We start from the raw sequence: 21,668 nt of genomic DNA on the forward strand, positions 1-21,668 counted from the left end.
GGATAGAAGTTCCCTGAGAAACTAAAAATAGAGCTATAATATAATCCTGCAATCCCACTCCTGGGCATACTTCCAGAGAAAAACATAGTTCCAAAGGATACAGGCACCCCAGTGTTCATTGCAATATTTACAGTAGCCAACATATGAAAACAATCTACATGTCCATTGACAGAGAAATAGATAAAGAAGATGTGGTACATATACACAATGGAATATTACCCAACCATTAAAAAGAATGAAATAATGCCATTTACAGCAACACGGATAACCTGGAGATTATCATATTAAGTGAAGTAAGTCAGAAAAAGACAAATAGCATATGCTATTGCTTTTATGTGGAATAAAAAAATGATACAAATGAACTTATTTACAAAACAGACTCACAAACTTATGGTTACCAAGGGGGCCTGGTGGGAGGAAGCCAGATTGGGAGTTTGGGATTAACATTAACTGTATAGCAGTACACACTTTGGAGGAGGAAATGGCAACCCACTCCAGCGTTCTTGCCTGGAGAATCCCAGGGACGGGGGAGCCTGGTGGGCTGCCGTCAATGGGGTGGCACAGAGTCGGACAGGACTGAAGTGACTTAGAAGCAGCAGCAGCAGTACACACTGCTATATTTAAAAATAGATAGCCAACAAGGACCTCCTGTATAGCACAGGGAACTCTGCTTACCATACCGTAATAACCTAAATGGGAAAAAAAATAGAAAAAGAATAGATACATGTATATGTATAACTGGATCACTTTGCTATACACCTGGAAACAATAAAATATCATTAATCAACTGTATTCCAATATAAAATAAAAATTTCTAAAAATCATCTTACTTTGTCAATATTTTTCAATGTAGTAATATTGTCTGTACTCCTTTCCTTCCAGAAAACATGGACTGTGTGACACTTTTAAACTACGATGTGAGAGCAACTTTAAGACATTTGTGAATTAAAAAAAAGTAAATTTACTCAAATGCAAATAAACTTAGCCTCACAAAATAAATAAATAAATAAATAAACTATGGTTCGTGGGTTTTTTTTTTTTCCTTCTTTGTGCCTTGGTCCCATTTTACGTTTGGGTTGGTTTTTATGTCAGCAAGTAGAAAGACATGAGGAAAGCAAGCTGGATCCAGATGTCAGAAACACGTCTTCTAAGGCAAAAGACACGTGCCATCAGCTAACAGGCAAGAATACTGCAGTGGGTAGCCATTCACTCCTCCAGGGGATCTTCCAAACCCAGGGATCAAACATGGGTCTCCTGCATTGCAAGCAAATTCTTTACTGTCAGAGCCACCAGAGAAGCCCCTAGATAATAGGAAACTCTTTCCCTTTCTGTGCACCTGACTCTTCTTGTCTGGGAAGCACTCCTCAAAGGGAAAAAATAAACTAAAATATAAGCCACCATTCGGGGTATAAAAAAGATTGTAGATAGCTGGAAAACGGATTATGCAGAGCAACAGGATAAAATAACCCTCAGCACCAAAAGCCAGGGCTGCCCGGGATCAGTTACCACTGAGCCTGTAATGATCTTCTTACATCAAAAGCCCTTTCAAGACATAGCAACAGACCTGCCCTGCAAAGACTCTTGAACCAGAGGAGAGTGTAATCATCAATACTCTAGCCTTTCTCTTTTGTGAGCACTTTAAAAAAAGCCCGGTGGAGTAGTGACTCTGGTATTAAGTATCATTTGAAACAATGCCTTGAAACCATAATGCAATCTTACTCCTGAAATGTGCAGTATTTGCTGCCACGGTGCGTACACCTGGCACGTCTGGTTGCTAATAGAATAAATCTGTGATTTTTCTTTTCGCATGCCTTCTCCCTTCTTGCTTGGCTGAATAAGCTGCAGATCAGTTGAACTTACCCCGCTTTTCTGTTTTGTTTCAGGATCTGGTATTTGTTTGTGCTTTATTTTCCCCTACCTCTTCATAAAAAAAAGAAGAGTAAACCAGTCTGCCTGTGAGAGTATTGACTGGGCTAAGAATGTGGGATTGTGTTGCAAAGGAGCTCGGGCCTGCAATGTTATCACTCAGCGGGACTGGGCCCATCAGAAAGCACATGGTGTGCCATGACGTAGCTGGTCTCCAACCACAAAAGCAGACTTTTCTCTGTGAATTAGACAAACCACACAAAAGGCAACAATAGCTAGCATAAACACCATTTAATACTATTCACAGGCTATTGAAGAGATGGGCGTTGACAAAGAATTGCAGCAAAGCCAGGACATTGTGGTCCCATGAAAGGAGGCCTAGTGAACAGGAAGCATCACTGCAGCGGGCTGACAGTAACCATATAACGGCGGGATTGTGGGGCTGGCATTTACCCCAAGGGTCTTTACAGTCAGAAAAATAAAGAGAAATTAAAGCATAAGGAATCCTCTTTGTGGGCACTTAAGCCCACGAAGCAACACAAGAAACTATACAATTGTCTTTTCAACACTCGGCTGTGCTTTAGATAATGATGAAAAGGAAACATTTGGGGTGTGCTTACTCGTAGGATTCTGTATCACCCATTGGGAAAACGCATCTATAAAAACAGATGAAATTTTCGCAGCAAAATGAATAGTCGCATAAGCTTTTGCCTCATTTTAAAACAGGAAGAGCTCACTACGGCTGGATTAGTCAGGCTGCTCTCCGTTTGTGACAGCCTCTTTCGGGGACACAGGGTGTCCAGGGCAGGACAACTGTCATTTTTCACCAGGTGCATAAAGAAAAGGAAAAATTCAATAAGCCCACGGAAATATAATACCTATCTTTAAAATGGTTAAACCTGTGTCTAACAGAAACTAATTTACGTATACTTAAAAAAAAGTTTACTTATTTGGCCGCGCTGAGTCTTAGTTCCCCACTAGGGATGGAACCCCAGTACCCTGCACTGGGAGCCAGGAGTCTTAGCCACTGCACCATCAGGCAAGTGCCTCTAGACATTTAAAGTAGGAATTTAACAAATGCACTTTAATTCTGAAACAAATCTATAATGGGAATCATTTTTTAATGCATCCTGAGTTCTAAAAAAATAAAGCATAATAGATGTACCAAATACATTGAGGAAGGTTAGTGATGGAGGCACAAGACGATTTTAGAATAGACCCTAAAATATTCTAGAATGTCCTTTTTCTAAGGAACCTCGAGAGCCAGGGAGCTGAGTGACCAGCCATAGTTGCATAACCAGTAATAGCAGCTCAAGTTTGATCCCAGGTTTCCTGACTCCCTGTCCTACTATTCTGAATATGGAAATATTTTTTGAATATAGAAATGCTTTTTAGTGTCAAGTGAACTTTTTGGTTGCTATTTAGCTATTTATCCTTTTAAGCAATTGATTAACTCCTCTGTGTCTGTTTTACTATTCATACAATGGGGTCAGCCTACCTCATAGAATTGTTGAGAGGGATTGAATGAATTAATCTATGTATTTAGAATAGTGCCTTGTATCATATACATGCTTGCTGTTATTACTGCTTACTTATAGAACAGCAGAGAGGGTTTTGAAGATCTGAAAGGACCAGTTCTCAGGTCTTTTAACTGCAAAGCAAAGCTGTTTTTCCAACACTACTATGATGTCTCTTAAGACCTTAAAAAGTACTCTGTAAGCTCTGTGAAACCACCCAGTGTCATAGACCGTGTAAAATAAGGCTCTTGGTAGAATATGGCCATATACATCAAACTCTCTTTCTTTTAGAGAAATGGTTATCAAATTTTAGTGTGAACTTAAAAAAAATTTTAAATTTAAAAATAGTTAGAAAGGGATTTTCCTGGCAGTCCAGTGGTTAAGACTCCAGCTGCCAAAATAGAGGGTGCAGGTTCAAACCCTGGTCGGGGAACTAAGATCCCACATGCCGCTTGGCACAGCCAAAAGATAAAAAAATAACAGCGACAACAACAAAATATATTTATAGGAAACAAATTGGGAAGAAATAATTGTAACATATGTAATTTTTTGAAAATATATGAAATAAAAATTTTTAAAAAAGAAGAAGAGTGGGTCGGTCTTTTACCACCGCTTTGCAATTCCATAGGTCTCCTGTGGGACCCAGGAAACTAAAAAACAAAACAAAACAAAACAAAAAACCACTTTTTCCCTCACAGGTGATTTCTCAGAAATAAGCAATCCAAAGATAACCCTTTGAGAAAATTTGCTTGAGAGCATAAATTCCTTCCTTCTTCCCCACCTCCACCTTCTAGTGTCACCATTTAATTTTCATTCGTATTCTGGGTCATCTGCTGCCAGTTAACTTGGTTTGCTCGCAGGAAGGCTAATGAAGAGAAAGATTCTTCTGTACCAGCTAAGGTTAACCAGCAAAGCTAGTTCTGCTTGAGCTGAACCTCTTGAGCCCTCTCAAAGGCCCCACATCTAACTCTAGCCAAGCACCTTCCAACGCAAGCCGAGTGGACTTGGACTTATGATAAAGGAGTGTAAAGATGGTGGACAACACCTCTGCAATAGGAAGAGCTCCATGAAACACACGCTCCACTGAATGGAAGGTTAATCAGCATCAGACATTCACTGATTCACCTATTGATCATCCTTGTCAAGAACTGTGATTCTGGAAAAGGGAGATTTAAACTAAACAAGCCACCGTACTTCAACCCTCAGCCAGACTGTGATCTAGTAAGCAAAGTAAAACAAATACACACTTATCTTGGAGTAAAAGGCCCTTTATCTCGTTTAGGTTGCTCTGCATCTAGTTTTGCTGTTGGTTTCTACTCTCTTTCTCCTGAAGTTGCTTCGAGTAACACAGGGATCAGATAGTGGGAGAAAAGCCAGAGCAGAAAAGATAACAGCAGGAAGAGGCCATCTGCTGGTAGTTTTCTCCCTGTCAACTTCTCCTTCCCTGCTCGGGTCTGCTTGTCTCCTCTGTCCCTCCTGACAACTGAGTACAGACGCCCTTGCTCTGCCATTTTCGCCCCATCCCGAAAGGCATGCTGAGCCAGCGTTCTGTGCTGGGCCCTGTGTACAGCCCTGATAATGAAAGGTAATGAAACGGGGCCTCTGCAACCAGGCAGGCAGAGAATTCTCTTAATAGCATGATTTGTTAATATTTTCTTTCTTCCTTTTTTTTTTTTTTTTTTGGTTAATATTTTCTCCCCAAGGGCTTCCCCGATGGCTCAGTGGTGAAGAATCTGCCTGCAATGCAGGAGACACAAGAGACATGGGTTCAATCCCTTGGTCAGGAAGATCCCTTGGAGGGGGAAATGGAAACCTGATCCAGTTCTCGTGCCTCAGAAATCCCACGGGCAGAGGGAACTGGCAGGCTACAGTCCAAAGGGTCACAAAGAGTTGGACACGACTGAGCAGCTGAACACACACATATTTTCTCTCCATCCCAAACTGTGCATGAGACCTTTAGAAAAATGGCATCATTTAATCTGTAGCATAAGCTTCGTGCCATTATTATCCATTTATAATGAAGGCGCTGAGACTGGGGGAGGTCAAAAAATTTTCCAGAATCACTCTAACCCTGGTAAGTGTTAGAGACAAGAATGGAGCCCAGTCTGGTTTTTAAGTTCTCATTCTTCACTTCTCTGCATATTTGAATTCATATTTTCTGTTCATCTGCTGCATGCCAGGTACAGTGCTAGTCAGAGATAAAGTGAAATTGCTGTACTGAGTTCTATAATGGCGGTGCATTGTCATCAATAATGATCACAAAACAGTGGTTCTCAACCTGAAGGGACTCTGTGATCCTTACCCACTGGGGACATTTGTTAATGTTTAAAGACGTTTTGTTAGGAGCAGAGAATGTGTGGGTGAGGGTGGGGACCAGGAGCCAAGAAAGGTAGCGGGAGAGGGGCCAGCAGGGAGAATGAACCTGCGTGCCCTCCTGAGGGCAGGATCTGTCTATGCAAGTGGAGAGAAGATGCATAAGACGTTACAAACATGAAATCAACTCGCTTTGATCAACCACTTCCTGGCACGAAGAAGAGGGAGGCCCAGGTTACAATGAGGGGGGGCGGGAGGTGTGAAAACAAGAGAGAAGAAGCTGTGGGAGCTACCAGCAGGTAGGCTGGTAAATCAGGCTGATGTCCCGTCGGCCTCTGCATCGCTTCTTTCACCAACAATAGGCTATGACCAATATGATACCGCAGGCCCTATTTTCCTAGATCCGGAAATTAAACCCATAAATTCACCCGCAAATAAAGTCAACTCTCCCTCTTTCTTTAGGCTACAGAAGCGCTTGGGAAAGGGGAGCTAGCCTTTCCTAGAGGTTGCTAACTCCTCTACCATTCTTTCATTTCCCCTTCTTTACAGGTTTCTTCAAAGAGTAGTTTGTAACCCTTGTTTCCAATGCCAATTTGTTGATGTTCCACTGGCAATTTGTTTTCTCCATGACACTTTAGTGAGACTGAACTTTGTAAGATCCTTGCTGGTCCTAGCACTGAAATCCAACGTCCTTCTTTAAGCTTCTTCTCCTGTGACTAGTTGGCAGCGTTTGACCCCATCAACCTTGTCCTCTTCCTAGGAAACCATGGTTTCCATGGCACCAGCTCTCATGCTTCTCTCACCACCATTTTTTTGTTTGTGATGGATTTTCACTGTGGAGCACAGGTTCTACCTGGCATGGGGTGCATGGGCTTAGTTGGCCCCCATCACATGGGACCTTGCTTCCCCAACCAGGAATGAACCTGTGTCCCCTGCATTGGCAGGCAGGTTCTTAGCCACTGGATCACCAAGGAATTTCCTCACCACCAGTTCTTGAACTCCGCTAGGGCTCCCAGAGTGGAATTCTCCAAGAGCACCCTCTTCTCATCTTTTCCCTCACTCTTTCCCTTTGGAAACCTCTTGACTCCATTATCTCTCTTAAACACACCATATAAGGCACAGTTCTAGGCCTGACTTTTCCATCCAATGTCTAGTTCCCTGTCTCCTCTGGGAGAGATGCCAGTTCCTCCAGCTGAGAAAAGCAGTGGAGCACAGGGCAGGGACATTTGCCATCTGTGGGACCCTGGGCATGAAGCTCATTGCCCCTGAGCCTCAATTATCCCACATGTTAAATGAGACCATGGGCATTAAATGATTATTAAAGATAGAATAGCTGTAACCAAAAAGGCAGTCAATAACAAATTTTGGTGAGGATGAGGAGAAATGCAAGTGTTACTGCATTGCTCATGGAAGTGTAAGATAGAACAACTACTTTGGAAAGCAGAAAATTTCATAAAAAGTTAAAATTTTATCATCTGACCCAGCAATTTCACTCTTAAGTATCTTCCCAAGAGAAGTGAAAACATACATCCCTACAAAGACTTGTATGCCTTTAGCAGCATTATCCATAGTAATCCAAAAGTGGGAACAATATAAATGTTCACAAAGTAGTGAATGGATATAAAATTTGTGGTATATCCATGCAGTGAAATATCATTCAGGAATAAAAACTGAGCAAAGAACATGCTACAATATTGATAAGGCTCAGAAACATTATACTAAGTGACAGGAACTAAATTCAAAAGATTACATACAGGATGGGGAACACACATACACCCATGGTGGATTCATGTCAATGTACGGCAAAACCAATACAATATTGTAAAGTATAATAAATAAATAAAACTGAAAAAAAAAGATTACATACATTTTGTACTGTTCTATTTGTTAAGAAATGTCCCAAAGAGAAAAATCCATCAGACAAAATACAGATTAGTGGTTGCCTGAGGTTTGATGATGGGAGCAGGGATGGGCTACAAACACCCAACAGATCTTTTAAGAGTGATAGAAATATCCTGGGGAGGGAGATGGGAGGAGGGTTCAGGATGGGGAACATGGGTACACCCTTGGAGGATGCATGTTGATGTATGGCAAAACCAATACAATATTGTAAAGTAAAAAAAATAATAATAATAAAAAAGTTTAAAAAAAATAAAGATAATGGATAAAAGATTGAAAAAAAATTAAAAAAAAGAAATATCCTATAACTGGATGGTAGTGATGTTGTATAATTCTGATTTATCAAAAAATCATTGTTTATATTCCTGGGTCAGGAAGATCCCCTGGAGGAGAAAATGAAAACTGCTCACAAAGAGTCAGACATGACTGAGCAACTAAACACACAGCATTGTTTATATGTGGGTGAATTTTACATTATTTAAAATAATATTTATTGATATTTTTATCTTCTTAATAATGCTAATACTTGATGCTTCACTGTTCCTTAGTGATTATTATCTAAAATAAGATAAGATAGCCCCAGAAATAAGACACAGGCTGTTCTTTGAGAATGAGCATGTAAGAATCAAGAGACAATGGGTCTGTCCAAAAAGATTGAGAGACAAGAAAGTCTGACTCAGAGGCATGCCTGAACCCCTACATCTGAAGCTGTAATCAAATCAATTGTGTTTTATACATCAGTCTTTCATGAGTTTGGTTTTCATGATTAAACCCCACGAGTTGGACTGTGAAGAAGGCTGAGCGCCAAAGAATTGATGCTTTTGAACTGTGGTGTTGGAGAAGACTCTTGAGAGTCCCTTGGACTGCAAGGAGATCCAATCAGTCCATTCTGAAGGAGATCAGCCCTGGGATTTCTTTGGAAGGAATGATGCTAAAGATGAAACTCCAGTACTTTGGCCATCTCATGCGAGGAGTTGACTCATTGGAAAAGACTCTGATGCTGGGAGGGATTGGGGGCAGGATGAGAAGGGGACGACGGAGGATGAGATGGCTGGATGGCATCACTGACTCGATGGACGTGAGTCTCAGTGAACTCCGGGAGTTGGTGATGGACAGGGAGGCCTGGCGTGCTGCGATTCATGGGGTCGCAAAGAGTCAGACACAACTGAGCGACTGATCTGATCTGATCTGATCTGATAACTGTCCAACTCTGAGCCCCCCGGGTTAGTTGCTCAGTTGTGTCCGACTCTTTGCAACTACATGGACAGTAGCCCACAAGGCTCTCTGCCCACAGAATTCTCTAGGCAAGAATACTGAAGTGGGTAGCCATTCCCTTCTCCAGGGGGTTTTCCCGATCCAGGGATGGAATCCGGGTCTCCTGCATTGCAGGCTAATTTTTTACCATCCGAGCCACCAGGCCACCTAGCAAGATTCATTTGGTTTGTCAAAAATATTTTTTAATAAGCTTTGTTGAGGTACTCTTTAGCTCAGTTCTTGCTTAAGTCATTACAATATCTCAATTATTGGCATAAAACTCAGACTTTAAAAACATAATTATGCTCAGAATTTTAATGATTGCTAAAGTGAAAGTGAAGTTGCTCAGTTGTGTCCAACTCTTAGCGACCCCATGGACTGTAGCCTACCAGGCTCCTCCGTCCATGGAATTCTCCAGGCAAGAGTACTGGAGTGGGGTGCCGTTGCCTTCTCCGATTTGCTAAAATCACACATAATAATAGACAATAGAATTGACTATTCTTCTCTATATCTTTGTTCTGTGAGAGGCCACTAAAACACCAGATCGAAAGCAACTCTGGTCTCTTAAATTTTGAAATCAATTCAATAAACTTAGAATAATCATATTCACATAACATAAAGAATTTATTTTTAAATGCAGCCGGAAATCAAATATATGCACAAATTCAGACAATATTCATGGTTGATAGCAAATTAAACATTAACAAGATATTACAGGCAGGGTTTTACAGAAACGAAGATTTAAATTATTACTTGGCTTGTTCTTGGTATTTAAATAATTATTGAGTGCAGAGTCTTGGATGAGTTTACCCTCCTGAGTGGCATACATGAGACATACAGGTTTTCATTTTGTTGATCAAATTATCATAGCATCATATAATTAACATCAATTGCCCAGTCAGTAAAACTGGCACTTACACCCCTTTATCTGAGCCTTATAATAGCCAGTGACCCTGAAAAAGAGGATATTTGCTTTCTCCCTGCCCACCGTGAGTGAAAGAGGCAGAAGAACTGGGCACTCGCTCCTTTAGGGAGTTTATCATGACAGCAGCCTCCAGATGGGCAGAGCTGGCAACTTCCTTGCGGCTGGTGTGAACTGCATGATCTCATGCCTTCCTGAGACGGGACAGCACTGAGGGGCTTTATTTGCCCTGCACCTGCCGTGTGGGCAGCAGCGTTGATTTCTGCTCCCAGAGACCCTCAATAAGTGGACCCATTCACTGGGAATGTGGCCCTGCACATCATGCAGGAAGAAGGTACAGGTCCTCTACCTCTCATACCTATCAATGTTGGAACTTTGATCCTTATTTTCCAAGATATTTTTTTTTTTCAGATATGGCAGAGACCAGAAACCCACCCACAGCCCTTAATTCTGGATCTATGAGAAATGATGCAACCTAATATTTCACTTTTTTTTTAAAGATGCATTATCAGTCTGCTCCTGCCTCCTGACTCATAGCAAATTTCTCACAACCAAAAGAAGCAAGTTGAAGGAAAGCATTTAAATGACACTTTCTCTTCTATTCTTTACTGAAATTTTTCGTTTTCTTTTTTTGGGGGAAAGGAGGTAGTTCTAGTAGACTGACCATAGCAGATGGTCATAAAACCTGAGTAATGGAAGAGATCTTATAACATCAGCTTACACTTGACTTAGTTAAATTCAGACCTTTCCAGAGGAATAATTTTTATTTCTTTTGCAAAGATCTCTTAGGGAAAAAACCTCCCAAACTCATTTCATACAGTGGTTTATAACCGATACTTCCAATTCTTTCTGATCCCAGTTGAAGTTGGATTTTTTCATGCAGTTCTGGATGATTTTTTCATGTAGTTCTGACTTCTCTTCAACCTCTGGCTCTTATATAACCTTTGCACTTTGGAGGCCAGTCAATATATCTTTTTGTGGCAAAGAGATTCTGGATACCTATTCTTTGATTATTATAAAATCACAGAACATAAGAAATGAAGGGCATGTTAGAGATGTTCTGCTCTGACTTCCCTGCTATGTAGAAACCCTCCAATAGCTCCAACTCCTACTTAAACAGTCCCAGTGATGGGGGATTCCTTACACCACAGGACAATGGTCTCCTGTAGCACAACCTATATTGTCAATAAATCTCTAAATCAAAATGTTCTTATTCGAATTTGAGTCAGTTCTAGTGAAGAGGATGAACCTAGAGGCTGTTATACAGAATGAAGAAAGTCAGAGAAAAACAAATATCATATATTAACACATATGTATGGAATCTAGAAATATGGTACTGATGAACGTATTTGCAGCACAGGAACAGAGACACAGATATTAAGAAGAGACTTGTCAACACAACGAGGGAAGGAGAGGGTGGGACGAATTGAGAGAGTAGCATTGAAATATATATTACCATATATAAAATAGACAGCTAATGGGAAGTTCGGAGAAGGCAATGGCACCCCACTCCAGTACTCTTGCCTGGAAAATCCCATGGACGGAGGAGCCTGGTAGGCTGCAGTCCATGGGGTCGCTAAGAGTCAGACATGACTGAGTGACTTCACTTTCTCTTATCACTTTCATGCATTGGAGAAGGAAATGGCAACCCACTCCAGTGTTCTTACCTGGAGAATCCTAGGGACGGGGAAGCCTGGTGGGCTGCCATCTATGGGGTTATATGGATTCGGACATGACTGAAGTGACTTAGTATAGCATAGCAATGGGAAGTTGCTGTATAACACAGGGAGCTCAATCTTGTGCTCTGTGACAACCTAGAGGAGTGGGATGGGGTGTTACGTGGGAGGGAGGTCCAAGAGGGAGAGAGGGAGGGGATAGATGTACCCTTATGGCTGATTCACACTGTTGTATGGCAGAAACCAACACAACATTGTAAAGCAATTATCCTCCAATTAAAAAAAATTGTTCTTAATGAGAACAGTTTCCCTCCCAGGAACTTCCACTGGGCTCCAAATGGCCTTTCTAGAAAGATACAAAGCCTTTTTCTCATAAGAGCCCTTCAGATAGTTGACAGTATGTGTCCTCTTCCCCCACTGCCCTAACACTTCCCTCATATAGACATTCCAATAACACACACAGCCTCACCTTCCCTTACAGATCAGGGGACTGGATTATACCCTAGTCTTTCAGGCTATGGTCCTCATTTGCATTTATGTTGCAATAAAGCTATAGAAATACCATAAATCACAGTTTAAAAGCTATATCTGTAATTTAAGGACATGAACAGCTAAGTATAAATATGCTAGTAAAGAAAAGCAATCTTCACTTGAAAAGTGGAAGTTCTACAACTGTTTACATCAGTCATCTCCAAAATGAGGTATACCCAAAATAATCTTTGGGATGCATGAAGAAAAATATAACCTCTACTGATATGTCTTAGTCTAAAGTGAAAGACAGGAACTAAGCCTTACTAATATTTATTATATAAAGCAATACTTGTCTTCTCTTTAAGAAGTTTCCACATCACAACAAACTGTGAAAACTTCTTAAAGAGATGGGAATACCAGACCACCTCACCTGCCTTCTGAGATGTCTGTATGCAGGTCAAGAAGCAACAGTTAGAACTGGACATGGAACAACAGACTGGTTCCAAATCAGGAAAGAAGTATGTCAAGGCTGTATATTGTCACCCTGCTTATTTAACTTATATGCAGAGTACATCACGTGAAATGCCGGGCTGGATGAAGCATGAGCTGGAATCAAGATTGCTGGGAGAAATATCAATAATCTAAGATTTGCAGATGACACCACCCTTATGGCAGAAAGCAAAGAAGAACTAAAGAGCCTCTTGATGAAAGTGAAAGAAGAGAGTGAAAAAGTTGGCTTAAAACTCAACATTCAGAAATCTAAGATCATGGCATCTGGTCCCACCAGTTCATGGCAAATAGATGGGGAAACAATGGAAATAGTGACAGACTTTATTTTGGGGGGGCTCCAAAATTACTGCAGATGGTGACTGCAGCCATGAAATTAAAAGACGCTTACCCCTTGGATGAAAGTTATGGCCAACCTAGACAGCATATTAAAAGGCAGAGACATTACTTAGTCAACAAAGATCCATCTAGTCAAAGCTATATTTTTACCAGTAGTCATATATGGATGTGAGAATTGGACTATAAAGAAAGCTGAGTGCCGAAGAATTGATGCTTTTGAACTGTGGTGTTGGAGAAGACTCTTGAGAGTCCCTTGGACTGCAAGGAGATCCAACCAGTCCATCCTAATGGAAATCAGTCCTGAATATTCATTGGAAGGGCTGATGCTAAAGCTGAAGCTCCAATTCTTTGGCCACCTGATGAGAAGAATTGACTCACTGGGAAAGACCCTGATGCTGGGGAAGATTGAAGGCAGGAGGAGAAGGGGATGACAAAGGATGAGTTGGTTGGTAAACTCCGGGAGTTGGTGATGGATAGGGAGGCCTGGCTTGCTGCAGTCCATGGGGTCACAAAGAGTTGGACACAGCTGAGTGACTGAACTGAATATTTGAATATACTTTATAAAAAAGCATGCATAGGTGAGGGGTTGGAGAAGGCAATGGCAACCCACTCCAGTATTCTTGCCTGGAAAATCCCATGGATGGAGGAGCCTGGTAGGCTGCAGTCCATGGGGTCGCTAAGAGTCAGATACGACTGAGCATCTTCACTTTCACTTTTTACTTTCATGCCTTGGAGAAGGAAATGGCAACCCACTCCAGTGTTCTTGCCTGGAGAATCCCAGGGACGGGGGAGCCTGGTGGGTTGCAGTCTATGGGGTCGCACAGAGTCGGACATGACTGAAGCGACTTAGCAGCAGCAGTAGCAGCAGGTGAGGGGTACATGCTCAGATTCCCTTAATTATGGAGACACACTATCAAGTATGTCTTGAGGCCTTGGTTTAAAACCCTGCTCATCACCTATTAATTCACTAATCTAAATTGAAAACTTCTGTAAGGAAAGCAGAACATTAGTGTCCTACTGCATAGCAGAGACATTTCACAAGGTATCTAGGATCATGTCAACAAAAAACACATCAAGAATACATTTTAATGTGTTTTCGATAGCTGTTTCAATAGCTAGGTCAAATAGACATAGTTTGTCTAAACCTCTCCAAAATAGCACGGATGGAAACAATAGTTAGCTAATAGCCTTACAAAAATGCGTGTGGGTGCTAAGTCGCTTCAGTTATGTCCAACTCTTTGTAACCCTATAGACTGGCTGCAGCCTGGCAGGCTCCTCTGTCCATGGGATTCTCTGGCAAGAATACTGGAGTGGGTTGCCATTGCTTCCTTCAGATCTTCCCAACCCAGGGATCGAATCTGTGTCTAGATCCCAGGATTGAGATGGGCAGGTGAAGTCCTTACCACTAGTGCCGCCTGGGAAGCCTTAATCAAAGAGCTATATTCTAATACCAACTTAATCAAACTACAAATCATCGATTTACCTTTTTTATTTTAACAAGATAACAGTAAAAGTTACCTGAGTTGAGAGAATATTTTTTCTTAGAGAATGTTGATAATGACTGTTCTTATCTTTTCTAATGCCGGTGCACAAAGCAGGCAGAGACTGTGTTTAATCCAGGGACATAGCTCATAAGTCAGGATATTGTATGACAAAGACAAGCTATGTGATTTTGCTTTACCTTCATCAATAAAGTGCTAATGTTTTATATTTTTCTCCATCTTTAAAATGAGGTCAGTGGCATTAAGATACAAGGAAACATCTCATTTAAAAGAAGAAAGCAACCATAGTTAGGAATTAAGGGAAATAAGAAGTGAGACAGTGAGAACTGAGGAGTAAGGCCTTATGGAGAGGTGAACCAAGCACAATTGTTTGAAAAGTGTTTATACTCTTAATTCACAAGCGATATTTACATATGGCAGTGTCAGTAATAACAGCAAGTCACCCTCAGAGTGAAGCAGTTCACTGTAATACGAAGGCAAAAGAAATACTTCAGAGTCATGTTAACTATTCAGTGAATCTGCAGCACTTCTTTCTTAATGACTAACACAAACACACACCAAAAGCACTGAACAATTACATGTTAGTTTTCCTCTGATTTTTTTTCAAGGATAGTTGATTTATAATGTTGTGTTAGTTTCGTGTGTACAGCAAAGTGACTCAGTTATATCTGTATGTATTCTTTTTCAAATTCTTTTCCACTATAGTTCCCTGTGCTAAACAGTAGGTCCTTGCTATTTATCTATTTTATATATAGTAGTATCTATTAATCCCAAACTCCTAATTTATTCCTCCTCCCTTTTCCCCCTTTGGGAAAACATAAGTTTGTTTTCTGCGTCTGTGAGTCTAATTCTGTTTTCCTCTGATTTTTAAAAGACAGCTATTGTTATCAGAACTAAGGAGTCAGAGGTGATAACTGCTCATATTTAGCATGTATTTTAATAAATGTTGGCACCTTCCTTTTTGTGTGTGATGATACTAGCTGAATTGCTTCTCTCTTCGTTCTCCTATGATACCTTCTGCAGTGGTGATGGAAACCGAGTGGCAGGGCCCGCAGACAAAGCAGAGCCCTGAAGATGCTAACATGCTCCAGAGGACTAGCGAGCCTTGCCACCCTCCTTCTTGCCACCCTCCTTCTTACCCATTCCCCTCAAAGTCCGACCAACAAATAGAGCCCAGCGCCAATATGCCTTCCACCCGGAAATTCTCTGATGAAGCTGCCTGATTTGAATCCTAACTAGAAAAACCAAAGGATTCGAGCTCAGACTCCAGGGGAAGATGAATAACATAAATGGCCTTCTCCCCTGGAAAAAAAATCTAATTATATGTGTATAGATTTTTTTAAAGGTTGGCACTGAATACTCAGAAATATATTAAAATCATATTTACCCTCAATAGGAAAACTGAAAGGGGAAATGATATTCTGAGACAAAAGGCCAACTTTAAAATTCGAGAGACGATGACAGTCACAAAATGCAGGCATGGGATGAAAGGGTACCCATAAAATGCTGACAACATCCTTCTCATCAGACATGTAGGGAGAGTTCAGAAGCTGAAAACCATCATCCTTTCACTGTCCCCTTCGGAGCACCTTCTCAGTAAGTGGAAGCTCCTTTTCTCACCTTGAACTTAATAAAAAATCTTTTTGAACATGAGGGGTTTTTTTTGTTGTTGTTAGTGATGGTTATGGATTTGCTATAAATCCTAAAGAATTCAACAGTTGTTAATATACTGTCATTACTAAAATTAATATAAATAATAACATAGGAAGGCAAGACAGCATAGTACTCAGAACATGAGCCTTGGACTCAGAAAGGCCTGACTTTGAGTTCTAATTTTTTTAATTGACCAGAGAAATGCTTACTGATCTGGGTCAAATCTCTATGACATTTTATAAATATAGGTCCCAGCAAAGCAGTCCTTAAACTTAAATACTAGAGGCATGATATTTGAGAAGACATTTTGGGGCTTGCCTGGTGGCTCAGCGGTTAAGAATCCATCTGCCAGTGCCAGAGACACAGGATCAATCCCTGGTTTGGGAGGAAACTGCATACTGCAGAGCAACTAAGCCCCTGCGTTACAATTATTGAGCCTGTGTTCTACAGCTCAGGAACCACAACCACTGGGCCTGCACTGCAACTACTGAAGCCTGCGTGCTCTTGAGCCTGTGCTCTGCAACAGGAGAGGCCACTGCAAGGAGGAGCCCTTGAGCCATAACTGGAAAGTGGCCCCCACTTGAAGCAACTAGAGAAAAGCCTACACAGTGGGGAAGACCCAGCACAGCTAAAAAAAATAAATAAAATTATTTTTTACAAAAGATATTTTGCCACCAACTTTAAACACAGATGTTTTGATCGTTCAGCCTCTACATCCTAGGACACTATTCATCTAGATTCCACAGCTTAGAATACTTAAATTCATTATCTACTAAGTCAGGCAGAAAATGTTCATTAAATATAAAAACGATTCCTGAAGACATGCAAGTGATATCACATGATGCTGAAGTGAAACTCCTGTTACCTGTATTTTGATGTCTGGTCTTGTGTATCAAATTGCACCAAAACTTAGCAGCTTAAAACAACAAAAATTTGATCTCACAGTTTCTGTGAGTATAAATCTGGGAGCAGCTTAACTGGGAGATTCCAGCTTAAGAATCACCTCTCTTGGTGATAGTACCTCCCTCATGACTCATCTGGTAAAGAATTTGCCTGCAATGCAGGATATGCAGAGGATGTGGCTTCTATCCCTGGATTGGGAAGGTCCTCTGGAGGAGGGCATGGCAACCCATTCCAGTATTCTTGCAGGGAAAATCCCAGGGACAGAGGACCCTGGCAGTCCATGGGGTCACAAAGAGTTGGACAAGACTGAAGCTACTGAGAAGCTACAGTCTTCTCTATATAAGCCATCAAACAGGGAAGGCTTGACTGGGAGATGATCGGCTTCCCGGCTCCCTCATGGAACTGGTTGTTAGCAGGGATTTTAGCTTTCCACTTCATGGGCCACTCCATTGGTTGCCTGAGTGTTTTCATGACAGGGCACCTGGCCTCTCCAGTTCCTTGTCAGCTATCAGACTGATGGCTGCTATTTCTTGCCTTGTGAGCCTCTCCAACCAGTAGTGTACAATACAGCAACTGGTTTCCCCTAGAGTTAAGTGAAAAGAGAGAAAGATTGAGAAGGAACCCAGTTCTGAAAAAGTGAAAGTGTTAGCCGCTCAGTCGTGTCCAACTCTTTGCGACCCCATGGACTGTAGTCTGCCAGGCTCCTCTGTCCATAGAATCCAGGCAAGAATACTGGAGTGGGTTGCCATTTCCTTCCCCAGGGGATCTTCCCAACCCAGGGATCAAACTTGCATCTCTTATGTCTCCTGCATTGGCAGGCAGATTCTTTACTGTCTGAGCCACTAGGGAAGCCCTGAAACCATTATCTTTTATAACCTAATCCAGGGAGTGCTGCGTCGCCACTTCTGTGTATCGTGTTGATCACACAGACAATTCTGGTACAGTGTGGGGAGGGATGACACTGAGATGCAAAGACCAGGAGGTGGGGATTATTGCATGCCATCCCGGCGGCTGGCTACCACAGTCCTATCAGGTAACAGCAGAATGGGCTTTTCTCTGCTTTAAGGCTGTGGACTTTCTCAAAGAAAACAGACAGCCTCATGGTTGTGGGAAAGCTCTTCATTAGAGTAAATCAGAGGAAAAGATTTATTCATAGGCTTTTGAATGTGAAGTCATTCAAGAAGATACATATTGTAGTTATTACATTTCTATAGTGAAAACATTTTTTTTTTCTACAGCTTTTCTACATGGAATGAAAGAAAAGATGATTCAGAAAACTCACCTATAGATACCACAGTCTCCAAAGCATGTTTAGTTTGTGAACAAATCTAGTCAGGAGCTAAATTTTCAAGAAAAATATCTTTGATTCATAGAATTTTGAAGCTGGAGGCTACCTGGAGTCATGTCTTCATTTTATGGGTGATGAAAGGGGCATCCTGATTAGTAACTGCCTTCCCAAGGGGACACTGAGACAGAGGAAGAAGTTGGAAAGGAATTCTCATACAAATGACATTTCCAGTTATTTTTTAACGAGGAACAGCTCAGACTAAGACTTTGTCAGTACATTGCACAGGCTTATTTTAATTCATTCAACAGATACTTAGGGAGGCCTCTCTGTGCCAAGGAAAAGAGAAATAAAGATAGAACTTGGTTCCTGTCTTCAAGGAGCCCATCTTCTCGAAGGGGAGAGGAAGGAACAAGCATGAAGTGTAATGTCGAGACAGTCTGGGGAGTGATCGCACGTGGCAGGTAGCAGTTGAAACTAACAATGACTGGAAGGTGATAGGTCATGCTTTATTGACCATCTGAGTAAGTATGGGCCACTTAAGCTGAGTGTCTGCAAGGCTATTTCATTTATTTGGCTAATGCTTCTGTCTTCCAAGTTACTTGCTAGAGTAATGAATTTTTAGATAGAGTATAGTTAGGGATTGCTTTGAGCCCTGAGAATATTAGCCTTTCACTGTAACTTAAACACTTGAGACCTGGATTATAAATGATACCATGGACAGAGGAGCCTGGTAGGCTACAGTACGTGGGGTTGCAAAAAGTTGGAAATGATTGAGCAACTAATCCTTTCACTTTCAAATGATACTTAAATCAAAGTTAACCATTCTCAACTTTTGTTGGATCTGTATATTCCTGCATTAAGCAACTGATTAATATCTACCATGTGCCAGGCACTGAGCTTCTTGCTGCCAAGATTAAACCTAAACACCACAAGGAAGTATAGACTTGAAAAGTTAAACTAAAACCCCTCAGTCTTCTGGAGGTGAAAGAAAATATATGAAAGTATTTGGTGCTGCCATGCTGGATCTGCTGGAGTCACCCTTCTTTGAAGAAATGCTTTAGGGTGTGTTTCCTAAACACATAACGTACAGGAGACATTAGTCAACCTGGTGATGTCCCAGAATGGACTTTCATTTCCAGAGTGTGTGATAAGTATGTTTTCCCTCCTCAATGATCACGAGAAACTGGAACTGGAAGGAAAGCCTGAGTCACTGATGGGAAGTCATAGCTTTTCGCTTGTGTGTGTGGTTCATCAGAACATTTATTTTCCCAGGACTGGCTTGTTAATGGCTGAACGAACTGAAAGCCAATCAGGAGCAAACCACTTTGTTTCCCATGAATACGTCCACTTCTGTGACCTAGAGCCTTCGCTCAAATCCCATCTATTTAGGGGGGAATTCAGGGACAATAGATTAATGGCATTAATATTTCTCTCTTCACCTCCTGGAGGGCTGGTATTTTTCAGGAGAAGGTGACATCAGTGTGAAACTCACCCCTCTTAAGCTTTCAGAAACCTGTCTTCTTATTTAAAGATTAGATTATCCTTCTCCCATTGTTTTCCATTAGATTTTGTTTCCTTTCTCTTTTTGGGGGAAGGCCAGTTCACTATTTTTAAAAGGTGATGGACCATGTCAGGATTTAGAACGTGAAAGGAAAGAGATTGGTTTGGATTTTCTCACTCTCTTTGTGTGCTCTAAAGCTCAATAAACTTCGAATGGTGACTGCAGGTATAGGGGTAGAGGAGAGCTTTTGTATCCTTAGAAAACGTAGGTTTCAGTTGGATTATAGAGGTAGTCAAGAGATAGGGAAAAAAAGTTCAAATAGCACTTTGACTACTTTCCATGTCAATGGATCTGTATCAGCCATATTCCACTGCCATAAGAATCAGCATGTTCAAGTATTGATAAAAAATTTTTAAAGGAGCACAATACCAGTTATCAAAAAACTGGATGAGTTTGTTGTAATGAAGACAGGACTGTATGTAGTTTATATTCAAGTTTATGAATTTTTCTGAATACTGAATAAATTGTCAAAACTGTACTGAAGCTCTATGTGAAAGGATCAGTCCAAACTGTTAATCTGCCTGATATATCTTTTTGTGGTTTGTTTTTTTTTAAGACTCTAAGCAAAAAATTTAAGCTCTTTCCAGCACAGCTGTATAGATTCATTGGGACTTGGCAATATTCACGTATGGTGTAGATCTACTGTTTCTTTTCTTTAGAGCAATTTGCAAAATAACAGTGTATAGCATATCTAAGACAAGGGGTAAAACCAAGATGTGCAATTCTCCTCACAGGTTTATAAGAGGGAATTTCTTTAGTCTACACTTAAAATATGAAACTAAGCAATGGCCATTGGTCAATATTTATCAGCATATATGCTTCCCCAGTTTCTTTACCACTTAATATTTGTTACAAGAGCAGAGTTGCCTGTGGCTACTCAAGGGTTAAAATATTAATTTATTAAAATTTTCCAATTTCAACCACTTGACTTTGGGAGAAGTGGGGGATTTTTGTGAGAGACCAGAATCAGGGAGTTAGCAGCCTTGAGTTCACAGCCAGTGAATCTACTTTTTTCACACTTAGCACTATTCACTTCTAAGCACTTAGGGCTTCCCTGGTGGCTCAGAGGTTAAAGTGTCTGCCCGCAATGTGGGACACCCGGGTTCGATCCCTGGGTCGGGAAGATCCCCTGGAGAAGGAAATGGTAACCCACTCCAGTATTCTTGCCTGGAGAATCCCATGGACAGAGGAGCCTGGCAGGCTACAGTCCACAGGGTCACAGTCGGACACGACTGAGCGACGCCACTTCACTTCACTTCTTCCCTTTCCCAGACAGTTGTGCATATCAGAAATGACTGGGAAGAGACTTCCCTGGCTTCTGGTCCAGTGGTTGAGATTTCATACTCCAATGCAAGGGGCACAGGTTCGATCCCTGGCCGGGGAACTAGTCTTTCACATGCCACACACCACAGCCAAGAAAAATTTTTCAAGAAATGACTGAGAAAAATATAACATTATCCTGTGCATTAGGAACTGAAGACAACACTTCTAGCCAAGACTAAGGGATGACCTAATGAGCCGTGGCACCATCATTTTTCCGTTGTGACGACTCTCCGATTTGGAGATATAAATGTGTGTAATAATCTGTTATCACATAGCCAACGCTGCCCATCACTCTTTCTCTTCATGTCTTTCTCTTTGGGTCCACATATGGATTACAGGGAGGATAAATTAATTAACTATGCATAATTACCGAATTTTCCAAACACTCGCAGACTTTACCCATTGGAAGCAAAAGCAGGCTGTACATCGTTAGTTGTCAGTGTAGATGGTAGATAGGCATCATCTATTGTAAATCTATTCCCACAGAGGGATTAAGTTAATTCAAATTCAAATTATGTAGCCACAATATGCTGTCCAATGTGAAGCTTTGTAAAAATTCCTCATTGGGAAAATGGAATAATGCTTTAAATACAGGATATTTGCCAAAATTATACTAACCACCAGGTGCATTTAGGTATCGAAAGATAATGAATTTAGAGAATATGGGACTTATA

Source organism: Bubalus kerabau, chromosome 12 (genome assembly GCF_029407905.1).
Source record: "Bubalus kerabau isolate K-KA32 ecotype Philippines breed swamp buffalo chromosome 12, PCC_UOA_SB_1v2, whole genome shotgun sequence".
Lineage (NCBI taxonomy): Eukaryota > Metazoa > Chordata > Mammalia > Artiodactyla > Bovidae > Bubalus > Bubalus kerabau.